This window comes from Bufo bufo, chromosome 4 (assembly GCF_905171765.1).
Source record: "Bufo bufo chromosome 4, aBufBuf1.1, whole genome shotgun sequence".
In the NCBI taxonomy this organism is placed as follows: domain Eukaryota; kingdom Metazoa; phylum Chordata; class Amphibia; order Anura; family Bufonidae; genus Bufo; species Bufo bufo.
The window spans coordinates 183,109,033-183,130,584 of record NC_053392.1 but is presented as its reverse complement, the minus strand read 5'-3'; the positions used below and the strand labels follow the sequence as shown (position 1 = coordinate 183,130,584).

Sequence of the window (21,552 nt, the reverse complement as noted above, 5' to 3'; positions counted from 1 at the left end):
AGCCTACCTTTCCAGAAACAACTGGCGGTGCATGGGTTCATAGAAGCAGCGGCAGGCAGTCATCCCGGAGTGGAGTGGGGGTAAAATGCCATACTCGTCGATTTTGGACTTTTTCATCTCGTCGCTGGAGGACGTCAGCGTAGCCGTATTTAGGATGTGTAAGCAGAAGGTGAAGCGTGGCCAGGGTGCCAGTGTTGGCACCACGGCCCTGTGTCAACACATAGAGCGTCATCATAAAGTGGCCTGGGAAAACCGTGGCACTAAGGTACTGGTACAGCCTGGCGCATATCCCAGTGGCCCTTACCCCTTCTCCAGCAGTCAAGGCTCCACCACCTCAGCAGAAGGGAGCTGTGTTTCCTTCCCATCCTCTGCTGGTCCTGATGCTCCTCCTCCTCCTCATGTGTTTCGCCAGCAATTGATCATCGAGGTGATTGCAAAGAGACAACAGTATGCATTCACTCAACCACTGGCACAGAAGCTAAACGTGCTTCTGACAAAGTTGCTGGTACTACAGTCCCTCCCTTTCCATGTGGTTGACTCTGCACATTTCAGAGAACTGATGGCTTGTGCCGAGCCAAGGTGGAGAGTCCCAAGCTGTCACTACTTCTCTAAAAAAAACTGTGCCAGCACTGCATACGTACGTACAGCACAAGGGTGGGCCAGTCCTTGAGCCTGTCGGTGTCTGGTAAAGTTCATGGCAGCGGCGACGTGTAGAGCTGTAACTATGATCAAGGACAATATTTGTCCTTTACGGCACACTGGGTAAATGTGGTTCCTGCCCAGGCACAGCAGCAACTTGTCCAGGTGATAGCAATGCCGACTCCATGTTCTCATGCTGTGCGCCAATGTCCTCCTGTGCCTCTTAATCCTCCACCTTGTCCTCAGCCTCCACTGTAGGCACAGTTCTGAGTGGTCCTCCAGCATACCAGTTATGCAGAGCACGGCGGTGTCATGCTGTTCTGCACCTGAGCCTGGGTGAACAGAATCACACCGCGGAGGAACTGCTCTGCATCCTTCATCAAGAAATCGAATCCTGGCTGTCTCCTCACCAACTGAAAATCGAAACCATGGTCACTGATAAGGGAAAGAACCTTCTGTCGGCTCTGCATCAAGGAGTAGTGATGAGCGGCAGGGTTCATATTCGAATTCGCGATATTTCGGGAATATTTTGTAGAATATTCGTTGAATATTCATTATTTTCTACATTTTGCTTTTTACTCGAAAATCGGCAAGGTAATGATCGCATAATATGCGAATATTACGCGATCAATACAGGCGTGGTTCAAAGACGAATATATAGCACTATAGAATTTAGTACTCACATGTGACGTTTTTACATTGGAACTCCACCCTCCACATGTTGGACCGACTATATGAGCAGAGGAAGGCCGTGAACAATTTCTTGACAAAGCAGGTGGACAGGAGTTCTCCCTTGTGTAACTTCGACATTAGCTAGTGGTAGCTCATGCGTGACACCTGCCATTTGCTCAGTCCCTTTGAGGAGGCCACTTTATTGGTCAGTTGCCAGGACTACAGGATGAATGATGTCATTCCACTCCTTCACGTCCTAGAGCAGGAGACATGGCGCCTACATCTCATAGCCACCTGAGCCCTATGAGGGATGAACTGTCCAAGTAGGAGGATGAGGACGGGGACATTAACTCCCAGGAATCATATACAGAAATGGGTGGTTTACGTGCCCAAGCGACAGGAGAGGAATAGAAGGAGCGGGAGGAAAATGAACAGCTGGAGGGCAATGAGGAAGACCAGGCAGGTGACCCCGACAGACCATAGCAGTATGCAGTGGAGATGGAGGCAGGGAGTCCCTCCGATTCCCTTGTGCAAATGGCCATATACATGCTAAATTGCTTCTATAGTGACAGCTGCATTATCACCATTCGGCAGAAGGATGACTACTGGCTCTCCACGATGTTATACCCCCGCTACCTGGCCAAAATAGGCCGGTAGGCAGTAGCTGTTGCCACCCTCACTACTCTGTTCTGGGGCCACTAGTGTCCCTGTTTGGCCTTGTTGACATCGATGTTTATTTTACCCTTCTGATCAGTCAGAAGAACCGAGAAATGGAAAACACTATGGATCCTGTCTTTGGAGCATCAATAAGGCCTAAATCACACTGTCAGTATTTTGCATCAGGATTTCATTATGATTTGGAAGCCAGAAGCAGGAGTGGGTCCAAAACAAAGAAGACATGCAAATATTTCTATCACTCCTGTTTTTGCCTTACAAATACTGATCAATTACTGATCAAATACTGACCTTGTGAAGGCAGATGCTCAAAAGACAGGATCAGTTTTTTTGGGGGGTTGCACTGATGGATCATAAAAAGGGAAAATTAAAGGGAACCTGTCACCAGTTTTATGGCGTCCTAACTAAGGGCAACATAAATAAGTGACTGATTCTCTTAGCAAAATGCTGGGTCACTTTCTTTAATTGACCCAGTCAATCTGCCAACATCTTGTATTGAAAAGCTCCAGCTGATAATGATGAGTCCTGAATATTCATGAGCTCCTGACTCTCCCGGCTTACCTGCTGCTGATTGACAGTTTTTTTCCCATATGAATCAGCAGCAGGTGGGCAGGGGAGTGGCTATAGCTCTGAATTAAAAAAACGCTGGACTCACTGACATCACGCTGGACTCAAATCAGTTCATTAGCATGCGGCATGTGGCATCTTTGTGTGTATATTATGAGGTCACACCAGTAAATGAATACATCTAAGGTACTTTTTAGTAGTTAATGATTGTATATAATTTGTTAGATTATTATCAAATATCCACATGACAGGTTCCCTTTAAAGAGTGACATCAACACAAACTTACTGCTGACACCCTCCCCACTCTGTTATGGGGACACTACTTGTATCAGTGGCTAACAAAATAGGATATCTATTAATTTATGTGTAAAGAGCAGATGGTGTAAAATGAGACTGCTCTTCCCCACTATAGTAGAATCAGTGGCTAACAGAACAGGTTATTTGTCAATCAATATGGAAACCCCACAAACAGTGAAATGACAGCTCTTTCCCACTATATTAGATTCTTGCGCCACTGCATGGTTAAGTACATTATACCTGAAGCTAATATTGACCAGTAAGTTCACACTTCAATTATTTGGTCAGTTAATTCCAGCAGTTACTATATGGTGAGCCAAAATCATGAGCCAATCCTACACATAGATAAGGTATCATGAAAAGATCTGCACTTGTTCTGTGTTTTTGACCCGTAACTGACCAAATAAGTGAAGTGTGAACTGAGCTTAATAGTGACGCACAGTCATACTACAGCTAACAGAATTGATTCAAAAGCATGTGTTTGCACTGCCACAACATAGTTTAAAAGAACCTTTTTTTCCTCCACTACTTTATTGGCACTGCATCCATGTCCTTTTATTCCATTAAAGAGTCATTGGGACACAGCTCCTGCAGGGACGCAGTGTTTTTTTCCCCTTTACTAAAGGCTGCTGTTTGCTTTTCTTTTGGTTTATCTATGGATTAGCTAGGACTGTTGGTGGCCTGCACAACGATGCACACGTCCATATACTGTATGAGAAGTCCATATACTGTATGAGTAAGGCCTCTTTCACACGGGCGTCATGTTTTTGGCCCGGATAAGATGCGGGTGCGTCGCGGTAAAATGCGCGATTTTTCTGCGCAAGTGCAAAACATTGTAATGCGTTTTGCACACGCGTGAGAAAAATCGGCATGTTTGGTACCCAAACCCGAACTTCTTCACAGAAGTTCGGGTTTGGGTTAGGTGTTGTGTAGATTGTATTATTTTCCCTTATAACATCGTTATAAGGGAAAATAATAGCATTCTTAATACAGAATGCAAAGTACAATAGGGCTGGAGGGGTTAAAAAATAATAATAATAATTTAACTCACCTTAATCCACTTGTTCGCGCAACCCGGCTTCTCTATTGTCTTCTTCTTTGAGGAATAGGACCTTTGATGACGTCACTGCGCTCATCATATGGTCCATCACATGATCGTTTACCATGGTGATGGATCATGTGACGGACCATGTGATGAGCGTAGGGATGTCACCACAGGTCCTTTTCCTGTGCACAGCAAAGATGAAGACAGAAGAGAAGCCGGGCTGCGCGAACAAGTGGATTAAGTTGAGATAAATTATATTATTATTTTTTTAACCCCTCCAGCCCTATTGTACTATGCATTCTGTATTAAGAATGCTATTATTTTCCCTTATAACATAATAATGATCGTGTCCACATCCCGATCGTCTCCTAGCAACCGTGCGTGAAAATCGCACCGCATCCGCACTTGCTTGCGGATGCTTGTGATTTTCACGCAGCCCCATTCACTTCTATGGGGCCTGCGTTGTGTGGAAGACGCACAAAGTGGAGCATGCTGAGATTTTCACGCAACGCACAAGTAATGCGTGAAAATCACCGCTCATCTGCACAGCCCCATAGAAATGAATAGGTCCGGATTCAGTGCGGGTGCAATGCGTTCACCTCACGCATTGCACCCACGCGGAAATCTCACCCGTGTGAAAGGAGCCTAACTGTTTCACTACCAGAAAGGACTGGTTATGCATGTTGCTGCAATGCACACTGATGTACACTGACATACACTCCCCCTGCAGGCTGGATATAGCTGATTTAATGCGCTTCGTGACAAATTAATTCGGAACGAAGCAAATTTCTTGGATAAATTCGACGAGGTGTCCAAACCAAATTTTAAAAAAATCTGCGCATCTCTGGTTGTAATGTTATTAAGAAAATGGGGTCATTTTTTAAGATCAGCATTTTAGATGCCAGTCTTAATAACCCTGGGCTGGCGCTTGATGCGCTTAAGTTATGCTGGCGTACAACAACCTTAAATCTACGTAAGCTGCCTTGCGGGCATACATTTAGATCCTTTTCTACGCCAAAAAGTGGCATAGAAAATGATAAATGAGATGGACCTGCCCGCCCTCTTGCCTGCCCATCCCACGCCCCATTTTTTAGAACTGGCGTATGTGTCGCGGAAGAGTAGGAAGTCACAGATTTTACCTTTAAATCACCTTTGCACCAAAATCTGCACCAAATATACAACAAAAAGTAGCATATATTTGGTCATAAAAGACCCCCAAAGTGGTCAATGTTATCATACAACATTGACCATTTTGAGAAATTTGTTTTACACTGTCTAAATATTAGACCACATTAGTACATCTGCTCCAAATATTTTATTCTCATTTAATGAAAGAGATTATCTATGTTTGAAAAAAAAAACCACAGTAAAAAATAACTTTTTTTTCCCCCCGCCATATGGCTTTTGCTTAATAGACACAGAATGCCTCTAAACTTTTGTCACCAGGCCTCCCATTTAATTATTACAAACATAAGCTAATTATTACAGTGACAAGAGGAACAAATCAAATTTGCTAAAGTGCTAGTAAAATTATTATGAACAATCTTTCAATCTAACACGCACAGCTGCAAATGAAAAGAATACACAGACAAATTGCTCAATTGTAATGGTGAAAGTAATTGCAGCTTAATCAAGATGTTTATTGCATACCTATTATTATTATAAATGGAGGATAAAAAGGGAAACCATTTGACATATTACTGAAGGACGTAAAAAAGACTGTTGTATAGGACTACATTAACTTCGCATGAAAATCAAGAAGTCAGAAATTAGAAAATGTAGTTTAAAACAAATGGTGGACTTATTTGCTTATCAGCAGCACCATGATTCTGGATCAGAGTAAGAAAGCCTATAAGGTATCATGCTATATTAGACAAGTTAGATAGCTATGCAGATTACACAATGTTCAGATAATACCATGAATTATAATAATATTAATTTGTAGAACTACTAAGGTGAAGCAATGTGCAAAGAACGCAGAGGCATATAACGGTAATGCAGATAGATCCCATACATGAATTTCCCTACTGTGTATGCACACATTTATACAAACATATGTGCATGGTCATGTAAACTTACATATATTTTTATCGATGGATCAGGTTTTGACTGATATCTCATGCTATTATGCCCTATAGACACTCAGGGTCCTGGTTAATTGCCCTTAGGCCTCTTTCACGCGAGGACGGATTAGGTCCGGATGCGCTCAGGGTGCGTTCAGTGAAACTCGCACCATTTTGCAAGGAAGTTCAGTCAGTTTTGTCTGCGATTGCGTTCAGTTTATTCCGCGTGGGTGCATTGCGTTTTAATGCGTTTTCACGCGCGTGATAAAAAACTGAAGGTTTACAAACAACATCTCTTAGCAACCATCAGTGAAAAACGCATTGCATCTGCACTTGCTTGTGGATGCAATGCGTTTTTCAGTGAAGCCCCATTCACTTCTATGGGGCCAGGGCTGCATGAAAAATGCAGAATATAGAACATGCTGCATTTTTCACGCAACACAGAACTGATGCGCAAAAAAAAATGCTCATGTACACAGACCCATTGAAATTAATGGGTTAGGATTCAATGCGGTTGCTATGCGTTCACGTCATGCATTGCACCCGTACAGAAAACTTGCTCGTGTGAAAGAGGCCTTGCTGCCAACACTAGCAGAGTCTCGTACTAATGGTGTCCTTTGGACACAGCCAAAGATGCATATATAGGCCATGCAGCCTATTAATATATAAAAGTATTTATCGCATACGGTGAATAGTGTAATGAAAAAAGATAATCAAAATGTCCGATTCGCCGCCTTTTGGTTACTTCTCTTCCCCAAAAATTGATTGAAAGGTGATGAAAAAGTCATATGCACTCCAAAATCGTATCAATAAAGACTACAGATCACCCCACAAACAATATTATGTCGTAGATGTAAATATAAAAAGTTATATAGTGGTGGAAAAAAAAAATTAAAAAATTAAAAAAATTTAAACTTTTTTTTTAAAGCATTAAAACAGAAGAAAACTCAGAAAATGTGGTATTGCTGTAATTGTACAGACTATCAGAATTGTGTTTCCCCACTTCCACCCCATTTGGAATTTCTTTCCAGCTTCCCACTACATTGTTTGCAATATAAAATGGTGCTATTAGAAAGTATAACTTGTCCTGCAAAAAATAAGCCCTCATACATATGTCTATTTGAACGGAAAAATAAAAATGTTATGTCTCTGAAGAAAAAAAAGAAACAATATATCTCTGGGTTCATAAGTAGTGTTGAGCGAACTTGTGATTTGCAAGCTTGGTGTTCAGGTTTATGTTTTCGGGTTTGTGTTTTCTAAGAATTCTGTAATGGATTCCGTCACCACGGACCGTAACGGAATTCTATGACGGCATGCACCACGAAAGCCTATAAGAGGTATTCCGTATTGCACTCTGTCATAATAGAAGTCTATGCTGGGCACAGAATCCATTACGGAATTCTTAGATAAACCAAATGAAGGGATTGCAAGTACCAGCATAACCCAAACTGCTAACCACATTGAGCAAGCACAGGGCATGGTAAAGATAACCACAAAGCAATAATCCCTCCTCTTTCCCTTGTACCGGCTTTCACCAGAAACACATGGATTTCTGCCGGCAGGTGGAGCACTGTATCACTGGCTACCCATACAAGGAAGAATCTAAACTAAAAGTGCCCACACCAAACTGTGAGCTAATATAGGATCCTGCTGGAATATCAACTGCGATAAATTGAAAAGGTAAATAGTTTCTGTTACACATCACAATCGAAAAGTAAATTTTCAGCTTTGTGTAGAATTTGCCCTAATGTGAGAATGCACTTTATGACTATAATTTCACCAGTCAGAGCAATTTAATATGTTCTTTCCATAAATGAATTTTATGTCTGTCTTATATCTAGCAATTTCAATGGTGCGGCTCTATCTATTTTACTCTGACAACATACTGAGCAAAATTGTAACCTTAACATTTTATCAACGCTTTCGAAATGTACGGGGAGAAAAGATTCTCTTTTTAAACGGAAATCTCTGTAAAGACAATTTTCATCCACACCATGTGTACGAATTGTTACTGAAGGTGAACAGTCCTATCTCTCCCAATTCCTGCATAGGCTAACATTGTGAAAGTCAAAGAAGCACATTATCCCCATGAAATTTAAGAGCTACTTAGTGTACAATCCGCATGAAGCAATATGTAGACGTATTAAAGAAGAATTATCCTCTCGGATTGAGGAAAATTAATTTACTGACACATTTGAAAGTGTCAGCTGGATAATCGCAGAAGAAGAGAACGGGTTAATAACACCGATTTATTTGTGACCTCCACCAATTCCCTACTGCATTTTTCTCATTCGCTAAACTGTGAGTTGTGATTTTAGATGGGAAATGTGCCTACAGCTGAATACAGTATTTTGGACTTTAATGGCTTTTAGCTGCTGGAAAGAAACAAATGTTATCGTCAAAGATTCGGAAAGACAGTCTTTGTAATAACAAAATGCTTTGCATTGTGTATGAGTAGCTGGAGGCCTTGGCTTTGGTCAGTATTATTCATGAGTAGAAATTGCCCAATTTACCAGGGAATATGGGAGTACACGTCTCAGAATGCTGGTTGTTTTTTAAGAGGTTGTCAGTGAATGGAAACCACTGTGTGCTTTTTCGAGAAACAGCACAATACCATATCCAGACCATGGACAAGAGTGGCGCTGTGTCTTAGAAAAATAAAAATTGATACTCTTTTTTTAATCATGGTTCGTCCCTTTACATATATCAGTAGCATCTGGACAGCTAGTTTAGGCTGGGAGCTGGACATAACTGATTTATGTGTACTGCACTTCAGAGCACAGAACGGCCATCTAGCCACTGAAAGTGCCAGACAGAAAAACTGAACAAGCAGCGTTTTCCTGCCTGGCGCTTTTTGGCATCTGCATCTGACAACTGATGCGCCAGATGTATGAGAACAATGAGGTCAGTTCTGGCTTCAGTTTCACTTTGTTGTTTTCTACATCACACTGGAGGGGAACTGAACTGGATTGCCAGACATAAGATGTGATTTTCCATGTCATTTTCCCCCCCCCCACAATATCACAGCCCTACATCAAATAAAATATGATGGATGAAGTTTTTTGCTCTGGAACCCAAGAGCTCAAGTGATAGGGAGTTCTGGAGAAATCAGGTCAAAACACTAGAGGTCACATCAGGATCCAAAACTAGGTGAGGTTCGGGGCCAAGATCAGGAATATCACATGAAAGGAGTTGAGTAAATACCAAGCCGAGGTCAAAACCAGGAGAGTACATCAGATGCCAAATCAGAATCTACAAGTGAAGTCAGGAAAAAAAGCCAGGTCAGAGTCAGGCATACCAATAGTAACAATAGCTAGTGAGGGTCAGAGATACACCAATCACAGGCAGCTGCTCAAGGTAGAAGCCTGTCTAAATATCCCACTACCGGTGTGTGGAACCTCGGTGTAGAATCCCGTCAAGACTGGATCTAATTGGTCCATGGACCGCGTGACCCCAATCGCAAGGCTAGGCCCTTAGCACCTGACCGCTGCCCTATGCCTGGCCCCATCGTAGGAACGCAGACTGGTATGACACTTTTTGGGCAAAAAATAAAATAAAAATCCAAGGACAATATTGCGTGTTAAGGAGCTCTAATATGAAAACTGTTGGATGCTTAATGAGCCCATACCAACTACTGCACATAGCTTTCACTGTAACATACTGTAGACTCACCGAAACTGCTAATTGATAACCATGATTGCTGCACCTTTGCATTTCTTGTAATAGAAATGGAATCCAGCACCAATTGGTGGAAGTCAGTAGATCACTTCAGGGATACATGGCTTGTTCATCACGAAAGACCAACATGAGTTGTAGAAAAAAGATCCAGTGTACTTGATAAAAATGCAATCTCGAGACAGTCTTGACCGAGTTACATAAACCTAGCAAGTATACGTAGATATCATATACATATACTGTATATGTCACCAAGTGGTGTAAAATAACCTGAAGATAACTGAAGATTTCCATTGTACTGTAATTCAATGTCCTCAATGCTGTATGCCCTGAGCATGCTAGGCTGGGCTAAATGAGTTCAAAGGGCTGCCTAGAGCCAGGGTTAAAGAGGTTTTCCAAGATATTTTAACTGATAACCTATCCTCTGGATAGGTCATTAGTATCTGATTGGTGGGGGTCCAACACCCAGGAGCCTCACTAATCAGTAGCACTGTGGCCTTCTTGCAGCTTTGCCTAGGCCATGTGACCTAGGTACATGTCCTAGACACAGCTCAGCCCCGTTGAGATGAATGGGTCTAAGCTGCGATACCAAGCACAGCCGCTGTACAATGTATGGCATTGCTCTTGGTGAGCTGAGAAAAGGTCACGACGCTACTGCAAGCACTAGTGCCTTCTCAAACAGCTGGTCCGCGTGGGTCCTAGTTGTCAGACCCCAACCAATCAGATAATGCTGACTTAGGCTACATGCACACGACCGTATGTGATTTGCGGTCCGCAATGGCATCAGTTTTTTTTTGCGGATGCGTTTTTTTTTTGCGGATCCATTGTAATAATACCTATCCTTGTCCGCAAACTAGGAAAAAATAGGACATGCACTATTTTTTTTGCGTAGCAACGGAACGGACATACTGATGCGGACAGCACACGGTGTGCTGTCCGCATTTTTTGCGGACCCATTGAAATGAATGGGTTTGCATTCTATCCGCAAAAAAAACGGAACGGACACGGAAACAAAATACGTTCGTGTGCATGAGGCCTTATCCAGAGGATAGGTCATCAGCTAAAATATCTCAGAAAACCCATTTAATCAGCAGCTGTGACCATACTGGTTCCCTATGCTCTCTGCAGCATGGACACCTTTGATGGTCTATTAGTGTATATTGCTTATGTACTAGGAATTCTACCTATTTGTATTTTGCAGGGAAATGCGACTAAACATGTTAGAAAATAAAATATTACTCAGACCAAGAGTAAGAGAAAATATGGTATTTTGGATTATATGGATTTGAAATTGGAGCACATACATCAATTATATTGTGCCTGACAGCTATTGTGTTACTTTCCTCTGGCTTCAGCGCTTGTGGTCAGTAAGATACCAAATGGATCCTCATTAATAAAACACATGAAACATTTTCTAACATAAAAAACTGTTAGCATCTAATCTTACCAGTGGACACTGTCTAAAGCCTGAAATGCTACTTACTAGGATTTGAAGCAACATTTCAATTAATGCACCAGTTCTAGTTGATTCTGCAATGTCTTACAAATGTGCCTGCCATACTTTCTGAACCTTGTATTTAGTAGCTGTGCACGGTTATTGCTACCCGTGATAGCAATCGTCTATCCTCACTGATTGATTTTTTGGCAAATATACACCATTTTTTAATATCATACTTTAAAGGGACACTGACAGGCCCAAAAAGCATATTTAGGTATATATATGACATTACAGGTCTTATAAAGTGTATTCGAATCATCTAAGTATCCCCCCTGTCCACCTTATAAATACAGTAAACTGAAGTTTTATAACCTGCTTGAATCGTGTTCAATCTGCCCAAGGTGCGGCGTTTCATCTCAACTTGCGCCCAGCCAGCCTCGCCACAACTGCCGTTTGAAGCGCCATCCAGCTCATCAATATTCACTTCGCTGGGCGGCTACTAGTGTCACCGACGCAAGATCCGGTGCATGCCCAATACAATACTATGGGCATCGGCCTCCGGCTCATCGTCGGGCACACTAGTAGCCGCCCAGCGAAGTGAATATTGATGAGCTGGGCGGCGCTTGCAGGGCCGGGCCGACACAGAGGCTGGGGAGGCTCCAGCCTCAGGGCGCAGCCTGGGGTGGGCGGAAAAACTAACCTCTTTTTTATTTTTTTTATCACTTACTTGCTGCCGGGCGCCCTCCCCAGCCAGTGTTCACTCTAAGCTGCGCTTGTAGATAGGAGCAGGAGGCTGCTGATTGGCCAGTATCAGCTAGCTGCCCTGCCATTGGTCCATCCTTTCACACCCCCTTCTCCCTGGAGCTGAACACAGCAGGAGGCAGGCGTTCTCACAGTGGATCATGTGACCATGAAGGAGCATGTGACCAGTGACGTCACAGACCTCCTTCTAACAAATCCATTCCAGGCAGCATCTACCCAGCATGTATGGCAGGACTCTGCTGAGCAAAGACCATGTGCCCAGGTGAGGTGACCACAGAAGTGCCCTGGCATCTGTCTGCTGCTGGAAGCTCAATGTGGAGCTTTATGAATGTAAAAACTAATACCCAAGAGGCTAAACAAAACCCTGCTTGTCTGCTTCTGACCCTAATCTTAACACATAACGTTCATTTGATTGCAATTTACTCTAACACCTAAAGGGATTTTTTTTTAAAGCCTGCTGTGTCTCTAGATGACCTTCTGTTGATAGTAGTGTTAATAGAGTCTCAAAGGTCTGTAAAAATAGGGTAACTGCTTTTATAGACCCTTGAGACTCTATTAACACTACTATAAACATAAGGTCACCTAGAGAAAGAGCAAGTTTTTTAAATTATCTTTTTCCTTTAGGTGTTAAAACATAACTTATTTGATTGCTTGAACACCTAAAGGAAAACAAATTAAAAACCTGCTGTTTTTCAAGATGACCTTATGTCGATAGCAGTGGTAATAGAGTCTGAAAGGTCTATAGAAGCAGTTTTCCCTATTTTTACAGACCTTTGAGGCTCTATTAACACTACTATCAACATAAGGTCATCTAGAGACACAGCAGGTTTTTAAAAAGATTTTTCCTTTAGGTGTTACAGCAATCAAATGAAAGTTATGTTTTAACACCTAAAGGAAAAACATAATTAAAAAAACCTGCTGTTTCTCTAAATGACCTGATGTTGATAGTAGTGTTAATAGAGTCTCAAAGGTTTGTAAAAATAGTGTACCTGCTTCTATAGACCTTTGAGACTCTATTACCATGACTTTTAGCATAAGATCATCTGGAGAAACATCAGGTTTAAAAAAAAAATAAAAATTTCTTTAGGTGTTAGAGCAATCAAATGGAGGGGGAGAAATGTGACATGGGTGAGGATGGGGTTACATGATGGGCCGGAGACAATGTCTGTAGTCTGTCTGTGCCATGGACGGGGGGAAATATGACATGGAGGGCTGATGGCTGACATGGGGGTCTGATCTGAGGCATTGGGGCTGTGCTTGTGAGCTGGGGTCTGATGGCTGGTCTGACCTGAGGTGGAATGAAAAATATTGTTTCCTATTATCCTCCTTTAAAACCTAGGTGCGTCTTATGGGACGAACCTACATTTTGGCGCACCCCCCCCCCCCTTCCCCCAGGTTAGCTGAAGGGGGAGGGGGGGTCGGCGGCGCCAAAATGTAGGTTCGCTTGTGTTGGTAAAAAACCTTGCACCGGCCCTGGGCGCAGGCAAGGGGGGGGGGGGGGGGGGCGCACTTGGACAGCTCAGCCTCTGTTGGTGGTGGACCTTGTCCCAGCCCTGGGCGCTTCAAACGGCAGTTGTGGCGAGGCTGGCTGGGCACAAGTTGAGATGAAATACCGCCCCTTGGGCAGATTGAACACGATTCAAGCAGGTTATAAAACTTCATTTTACTGTAGTTATAAGGTGGACAGGGGGGATACTTAGATGATTCTCATACACTTTATAAGACCTGTACTGTCATATATATACACCTAAATATGCTTTTTGGCCCTGTCAATGTCCCTTTAATTTTTTTGCATATACATGTGCCAATTTTAAAAATATGATACACATCCTATAAGAACTTTGCCATTTTGCTGGAAAAGTGACTCCAAAGTATGACGCTTTATAATGTCCCTCAATTTTATAATTTAAATAAAAATTATTGTGCCAGCAAAATTTACACTTACAAATCATTAACACTGCTGTATAGGTGACATGAAATCAAATGTAAATTTACCTGTGTTGCCTTTCATACTAGCGGCATACCTGAAAAAATACAATTACTTCCATCTCAGCCTAAGGGCTTGTTCACACGACCGTGCCGTTTTTGCGCAAACAGAAGCCGCCCGTGTGCCTTCCTCAATTTGCCGAACGGAACAGGAGGCCCATTATAGAAATGCCTATTCTTGTCCGCAAAACGGACAAGAATAGGACAGGATTCATAATTTTTGCGGGGCCACGGAACATACCAACGGATGCGGACAGCACACAGAGTGCTGTCCGCATCTTTTGCAGACCCATTGAAATGAATGGTTCCGTATATGGACCGTATGCGGAACGCATAAAACGGTCCGTATACGGAACGCAAAATACGTTCGTGTGAACGTGCCCTTATGTAAATTAGCTGGTAAGTGCCCACGGGCTATTGACTTGCCAGAGAACGCCATACTCAGGTGCCGGCACCAACGTGGGAGATTGAAGGCAAGCGGTTGGAGATAAGGTTCAGTGAACCGTAAGTAGTATGTATTAATCACTGAAGGAAAACTTCTATACCCACGGCTCAAATAAGGATTGAGGTAAACAGATCTATCATATATTACGTAATCCGCTGCCTGCACAGCCATCGGGTAGCTATATAAAAAAGACTGTGTCAATGTGAGGTAATCGTGCTGCATTGGATCACAGCGCCGGCAAACAGATTCATCACGTATCATCTGACTTGTTGCTTGTTCACATTGAATTAATTGGAAAAACGCATGGCAATACATGGCATATTATTCCTACCTCTAACCATACCATAATACATGCATACCTTTAATAAAAAGCGACACCGACTAAAGAGTGGAGGTAATACGGCCAAGGCCTGATTTATTAAAATTAACCAATACAACTTTAACTGAAAACCTTTTAAGAGTCTAGTCATAAACTCAGACTCCAATACCATAAATATATCAGAGTCCATCCCATCACGGGATGACTATCCTTACCTCACCCTTCCTCAGGCCATGGCCAAACCATCTTCAAAAAGGGGGGCGGGCGGGAGGGGCACAAAGAATCCGGCTCCACAGGCAGGTGCAGATCAAAGGCCAGCCCAGTCTGCGGAGCTCGGACACTTATAGCCCCAAAACCTCCCACCACACCAATCATAAGCTGCCTCCAGGGCTCCGCTAACCTTCGCCAAGACCATCGGACCCCATAGGCTACACGTCCAGCCAATTGAGGGAAAAATCACCGGGCAGATTTACACTTCTGCCCAGAGATCCCACAAGAGCGGGAAACCCTTTCGCTCTAAATATAACCTCCTTGTCACCGGGCAGACTACCTCAGCCCCAGGGACAAGACAGCCATCAGGCAATGCCAGTATGGCCATGCGTCCCCCTCCATAATGTACGGGGTCCTTCCAGGACATTTACTGCACTAAATCTGTACACAACTACGTCTATGTCTGCTTATTTGATATTTTTTTTTTACAAATAGTGCTTGAGCTCCGCACTATTTTAGAGGGACTGGATTTCAAATCTGGCCATACAAGGTCAGAGAGTTTTGTATTAATTGCATTATGTATTTTATATTATGTGTTATATTAAAGCACTATATTTTTTTTTGATTGAATGTAATTTTGTTTAATAGCTGGCTATTTGTATATTTCTGGCCAGGGAAGTGCCATTGCTGTCTGTCTTTAATCCCCCCAAACCACCTCCATGACCACTTTCATCTTGATTGATAGCTCAGCACTGAAATTTTACTCCTGCGCTGTGCATTCTGGATGCAGCACTCTCTGCCACCTGCATTATAGACTGAAATTCACTGTGCATGTGCCACTTCTGTAGAATGTCAAGGTGTAGAATTTCTATGGCAAGAAATGTGATGAAAGGGAAAGCTGATCCATCAATCGAGGTGAAAGGGGAGGGGTTGGAAAGCTATTGGTAATGCTCAGTCAGGACACTTCCCTGGCATGGCCATGGACACTTCCCAACTAACGTACAAGGCTTGACACAGAATTAAGCCTTTTTTTTTTAAAAAATAAGCTAACTAAATGAATGGCATGTTTAAAGGAGTTGTCTCATTCCAGCGTTACTACAGGAAACAGCAGAGGGCAGAAGTAATGAGAGCTACTGAAATGGCAGAGCGACCTGCTCTTTCCTATCTCGCTTTAGTAACGGCACTATGAGACAACCCCTTTAAGTATGCTTAGACTTGATTTTATGTCACCTATTCAGTGGCGTTACTGGTTTGCAATGTTAAAGGGTCACTGAGTTTTCATAAAACTTTTAATATATCATAGAGACATACTATATAAAAGATTTGGATCAGTGGGGGTCTGATTGCTGAGAAGAAATGAGTAGGACTCAATAGAAACTGTATTGGCCCAGCTTGATTCCGTCTCTTGAGAGCACAATATGCAAGTGCTTCTCTCTCCTTGTTCTAATGATCAGTGGTGGTCTCAGTGCTCAGACCCCCATTGGTCAAAATTTTTGATATGTCACTCATATAGCATATCAAAAGTTTCATGCAAACTGAGTGACCCTTTAAATTGTGCCAAAAGCCTCCCTTCAAGAATCACATCTTTGCATGGAAAAAGGCTTCAAAAAGTTAACAATATAATACTATTAATAAGAAAATGTCTCTGTTATGGATAGGAGGAGAACAAATTAACATGCTATGCTCACACACCGGCAGATTGCAAGGGCAGCATTGTGTATATTTCCGTCTGTTATATTGTTGAAAGGAGATTTGAGAAAATGCACAGGGCAGATGGCACACAGCACATATTTATACAGCAAGAATGTGAATGCCAGTGCTTACAAAGTGCATCCACGTATATGCTGTTTAATCCACTATATTTTAATCATTTTTACTTTATCCTACTCTGCATTAAATCCCTGAACTCAATGTAATTTACTTTTAGGGTACGACCACATGGAGCGGTCATGATGCAGCCATGATGCGGTTAGGATCCACAGCATCTCATTTACCAATATCTTTATGGAGAACTAGGTTTCTGAGACAGACCTGGCACTTTCCAAATTGTGATGATTGCACCTATCGTATGTGTGGTTGACTGGAGGTAAAACATGTCCTGCTGCTTGTGGCTGCTGACCGCATTGTAGCTGCTTGAGTAGCCGCTTGCGGTATATGTTTAACATATTTTACCACGTCTCACTATTTTAAGTTAATCAGAGTGCTAAAGAACCACGAAATTCACAACAGTTCAAAAAACAATCGTGAGCAAAAATGCACCACATGATGACCACGACTTGACCACATTGTGTGGTCGTACCCCTACAATGAAGGCCCATTAACAACAGACTTTCATTAAAACTAATGCCTGAAAGACTAACAACAGTGGAAGGAATGAAATAATGAAAATGCATAGAGATCAATGGCAAAGTGTGTAACTGCAAACCCTGGACACATCTAATCTCCATTCTAATTAACCCAAATCATGCCTAGGGTTATCTGACCACATCTTGTAGTAAGGACCTCCTTTTCTTGACTAGAACAAAAGATTATGGCCCTTAAAATGGTTTTCCAAGTCTTTACAACTAATGGCCTATCCTCAGGATACGTCATCCGTATATCTGATTGGTGGGGGTTCGACACCCGGGACCCTCACCAATCAGCTGTTTGAGAAGGCACCAATGCTCATGTGATTACTGCGGCCTGCTCTGTGCTTACCAAGCACAGCCTGTACATTGTATAGTGGCTGAGGTTGATATAGCGCTCGGCACCTTTCACTTCAATGGGGCTGAGTTGCACCTAGGCCACATGACCGACTGAATCTGATAAATATATTAGGTTATGCCCAAATGGCACAATTGTGCTGTGAATGTGATGCAGCCGCCTTGTGCATGAGGGCCATGTGGCCGTACGAGCCACAACAGCATTATATTGACTAATTAGAACTGCATTGTTTAGTCGGTCTTCATCGTTAATGGCCACGTGGCTTTGCAGGTTACTGTGTGGCCATTAACAATAAAGACAAAATAAACAATGCAGTTATAATTACTTAATATGATGCTGCTGTGGCTTGTACAACCGCGTGGTATTTGGACGCAAGGCGGTCACATCCGAACCACAGCATACCTGCTCTGTGTGGCCATACCCTTATGCTAAGCGCTTCTCCATGATTGAGACTCTTAATGGGAAGTTATCCAGTTCTACTATATGGACATAGTGGGGGAGATTTTACATGAGCTAAAATTTGAGCCAAAGACAATATATTTCGCTCCATAAGAGCATTGTATACCAGACCAAACAATGCACCTAGGATTTAGAGTTAAATACAAAAAAAAAACTATTTTTCAACAGACCTCAAATCAGACCTCAAGTCAGACACCCAATCTTCATCAGACCCCCAAATCAGACCCCTAATCTTCATCAGACCTCAGATCATATCCCCAAATCAGACCCCCAATCTTCATCAGACGTCAGATCAGATCCCCACTCCTCATCAGATCTTGGATCAGACCCCCAGAGCAGGCCCCATTCCTCATTAGACCTCAGATCAGACATAACCCAAATAAATGAACTTACCTCTCCTGCTCCGGAGAGCACTGCTACACATGAGATCAAGCAGGTTCTCCCTGCACTCACTGCTCCCTGGATATTTGCCATCGCCACACTGCACCGTGACCTGACGTTGCACAGCGTCCGGTCATAGTGTGCTACATCCTGGTGCTGTACGCAGTCAGGACACAGCATTGCGTGTGCCTGGAGGAAGACCAGGGAGCGGTGAGTACAGGCAGCACCAGGAGCATTATATTTACTGCTCCCTGATTCTACTGTGTACTAATGAACACTTCCATAATGGTAGCACACATTAGTATTCACTTCATAAGATGCACTGCCATTTCCCCCTCACTTTTAGGGGGAAAAAGTGCATCTTGTGGAGCAACAAATACAGTATATCAAATGTTGCATGATGTTTGATAAATGTGTGGCATTAAGTCTAACACTTCAGTCTTGAGATGTTACTTCACCTTGTACACTACCCCTTTACTGGAAAAAAGTCACAGTTGATAAAAATGGCTTAAATCTCCTCGACAGGCTAACTGCATGCATTTCCCTCCTACTTTTCAAAACTGGAGAGAGTGATGTAAAAATGGCAAATGTCGCAGAATTTTTGCTCAGGTAAGCCCAAAAAAAATCTCAAAGCCCTATTTACTGACTTTTTGAAACCAAAATTGTCGGGTTAATGGCTTTATAAACTTCCCTATACCACATTCTCTGATTCTTTGATGGGTGCAAACTTTTTGAGTATGTGAAATGAGGATTCAGGCATGTGTGACTAAACTGGCGGCATAGTTTGCTCTTTTATATGGTGGGGCGTAAAGTGTACACTATGTGTATGTTTTGCCTGATGTACCATCAGTCGACTCAAGGCAGTGTTTCATCAAAGCATATGTCAGATCCATTTTGCTATTGCTCTTTAGTTGACACATTAGTTTTAGCTATGAAAGAAAACTATATATTTCTCTTGACAGGTAATATAAGGAGTGTCAGTAACAGAACACAGAACAGAAACAGCTGAAGTGAGTTTAATTATGCAAAGTCAGTTGCATTGTTAAACCTATAATATGCCTAAGGAAATTAAAGGGAAATGAAAATGCAAATGTGTATATATTAGTATAAATGATTTAATGCAAATTGTGAATAAAATATTTTTATATATTAATCATGTAATATATTGCATAAATGTATCTTTACAATATGTTTATTCAATGGCAACAATGGTGGAAGTAAGCTATACAAAATATACAGATGTAGCATGCAGCACAGCTGAACTTGTCAGTCCGCAGCTTCTGTTGTGCACTGTCTGGGTTCTCAGTGGTTTTACCTAAAAAAATAATAATTTCAGCTAACCTGTGGAGCAAAGAATTTCAGCAGTACTTCCATCACGCTGACGATTCCACAAACTTCGCTGTGATCACCTGACCCCCCCCCCTTCCACACACACACACACACATTTACTTAAGTCCTGACCGGATGTGCTCCTGTGTTTTCCTGTTCAGTTGCATAATATACAGAAGCACATCCAGTCTGAACTTCAGCCAAAGAGCCTGCAGCCAGTCAGGTGATCACAGCTGAAAACGCTGAATCTGTGGAGCAATAGGGGTAAATACTGCTGAAATTATTTCTAGCACAGGTTCGCATTTAGGTAAAGCCTTAGAGAACCCCTTTAAGCTGGTCATCTACATTAGAATTAAATCAGACTATTCTAATGTGTATGTGCTGTGGCATGTTTCCTATAACTCTCCACTCTGATACCTTTCACCATCATAGGGGAATATGAACTCTTTCACAAAAGAATATTATAACATAAAAATGTCTTTTGCTAGGTATGTTGAAATATTGGGGTTGCTGCTTCCGTGATTCCTATTGCCACCAATAAATCTAAGCCTTCATGCTGTACACATGGCACAGCACAGAGTGCAGCAGCAGGTAGACGGAGGCCAGTGAGCAGTGAGTACAGAGTCAGCACAGTGAGCGCTGTATTGACCACTTCCCGGTCCTACTGTACAAAGGAGCGCTTCCATAATGGTATTCGCCCTGTAAGACGCACTAACATTTTACCCCACATTTGGGGGGAAAAAGTGTGGCTTAGGCCTCATGCACGCGGCCGTAGTTTGGGTCCGCATCCGAGCCGCCGTTTTGGCAGCTCGGATGTGGACCCATTCACTTCAATGGGGACGCAAAAGATGCGGACAGCACTCCGTGTGCTGTCCGCATCCGTTGCACCGTTCCGTGGCCCGCAAAAAAATATATAACCTGTCCTATTCTTGTCCGTTTTGTGGACAAGAATAGGCATTTCTACAATGGGCCGTCCGTTCCGTCCCGCAAATTGCGGAAGGCACGTGGGCGGTTTCCGTTTTTTGTGGATCCGCAGTTTGCGGACCGCAAAAAAACTGCACGGTCGTGTGCATAAGGCCTAATATGGTGAAAAATATGGTAAATATATGTAAATAGACATATTGGGATCAATTTTTGTGGTTTGGCAGTTTAATGACCAATAATATTCCAAGTTCTTTGATTTTCAACAAGCTAACTCTTTAACCCCTCAACTGTCACATTAAATTAGGAAAACCGTCTCAAAAATGTCATTGTTGTAGATTTTGAATTTATGTCTATAATTAAGTAAATATAACTGGCGCATAACTCAGGTGACTAAAGTGCATTTTAACCCCTAAGTGACATAATTAATTTAAGCCTTTAAGAGTCACTGTACTTTTACACAATTTAACCCCTCAAGGACAGGGTCATTTTTCACCTTAAGGACCAGACTGATTTTTTGCCAATCTGACATATGTCACGTTCTGTGGTGATATCTTTAAAACGCTTTTACCTATCCAAGCCATTGTGAGATTCTTTTCTCTTCACATATTGTACTTCATGACAGTGGTAAATTTGAATCAAAATATTTTATTTTTATTTATAAAAAAATACCAAATTTACCTAAAATTTTAAAAAATTCACAACTTTCCAAATTTCAATTTCTCTGTTTTTAAAACAGTGATACCTCCTAAAATTGTTATTACTTTACATTCCCCATATGTCTATTTCATGTTTTGATCATTTTGTCAATGCCATTTTATTTTTTAGGGACGTTGGAAGGCTTATAAGTTTAGAAGCAAATCTTGAAATTTTTCTGAAAATTTCCCAAACCCACTTTTTAAGGACCAGTTCAGGTCTGAAGTCACTTTGTGAGGCTTACATAATAGAAACCACCCAAAAATGACC

The 21,552-nt window shown here is 42.2% G+C and overlaps 1 protein-coding gene across 1 annotated transcript in view; it reads right to left on the bottom strand.

Annotated features, from left to right (window-relative positions):
* LOC120997846 (schwannomin-interacting protein 1) overlaps nucleotides 1–21,552 on the bottom strand; it is a 513,059-nt gene that overhangs the window by 187,545 nt on the left and 303,962 nt on the right. The gene's annotated exons all lie outside the window — the stretch shown is intronic.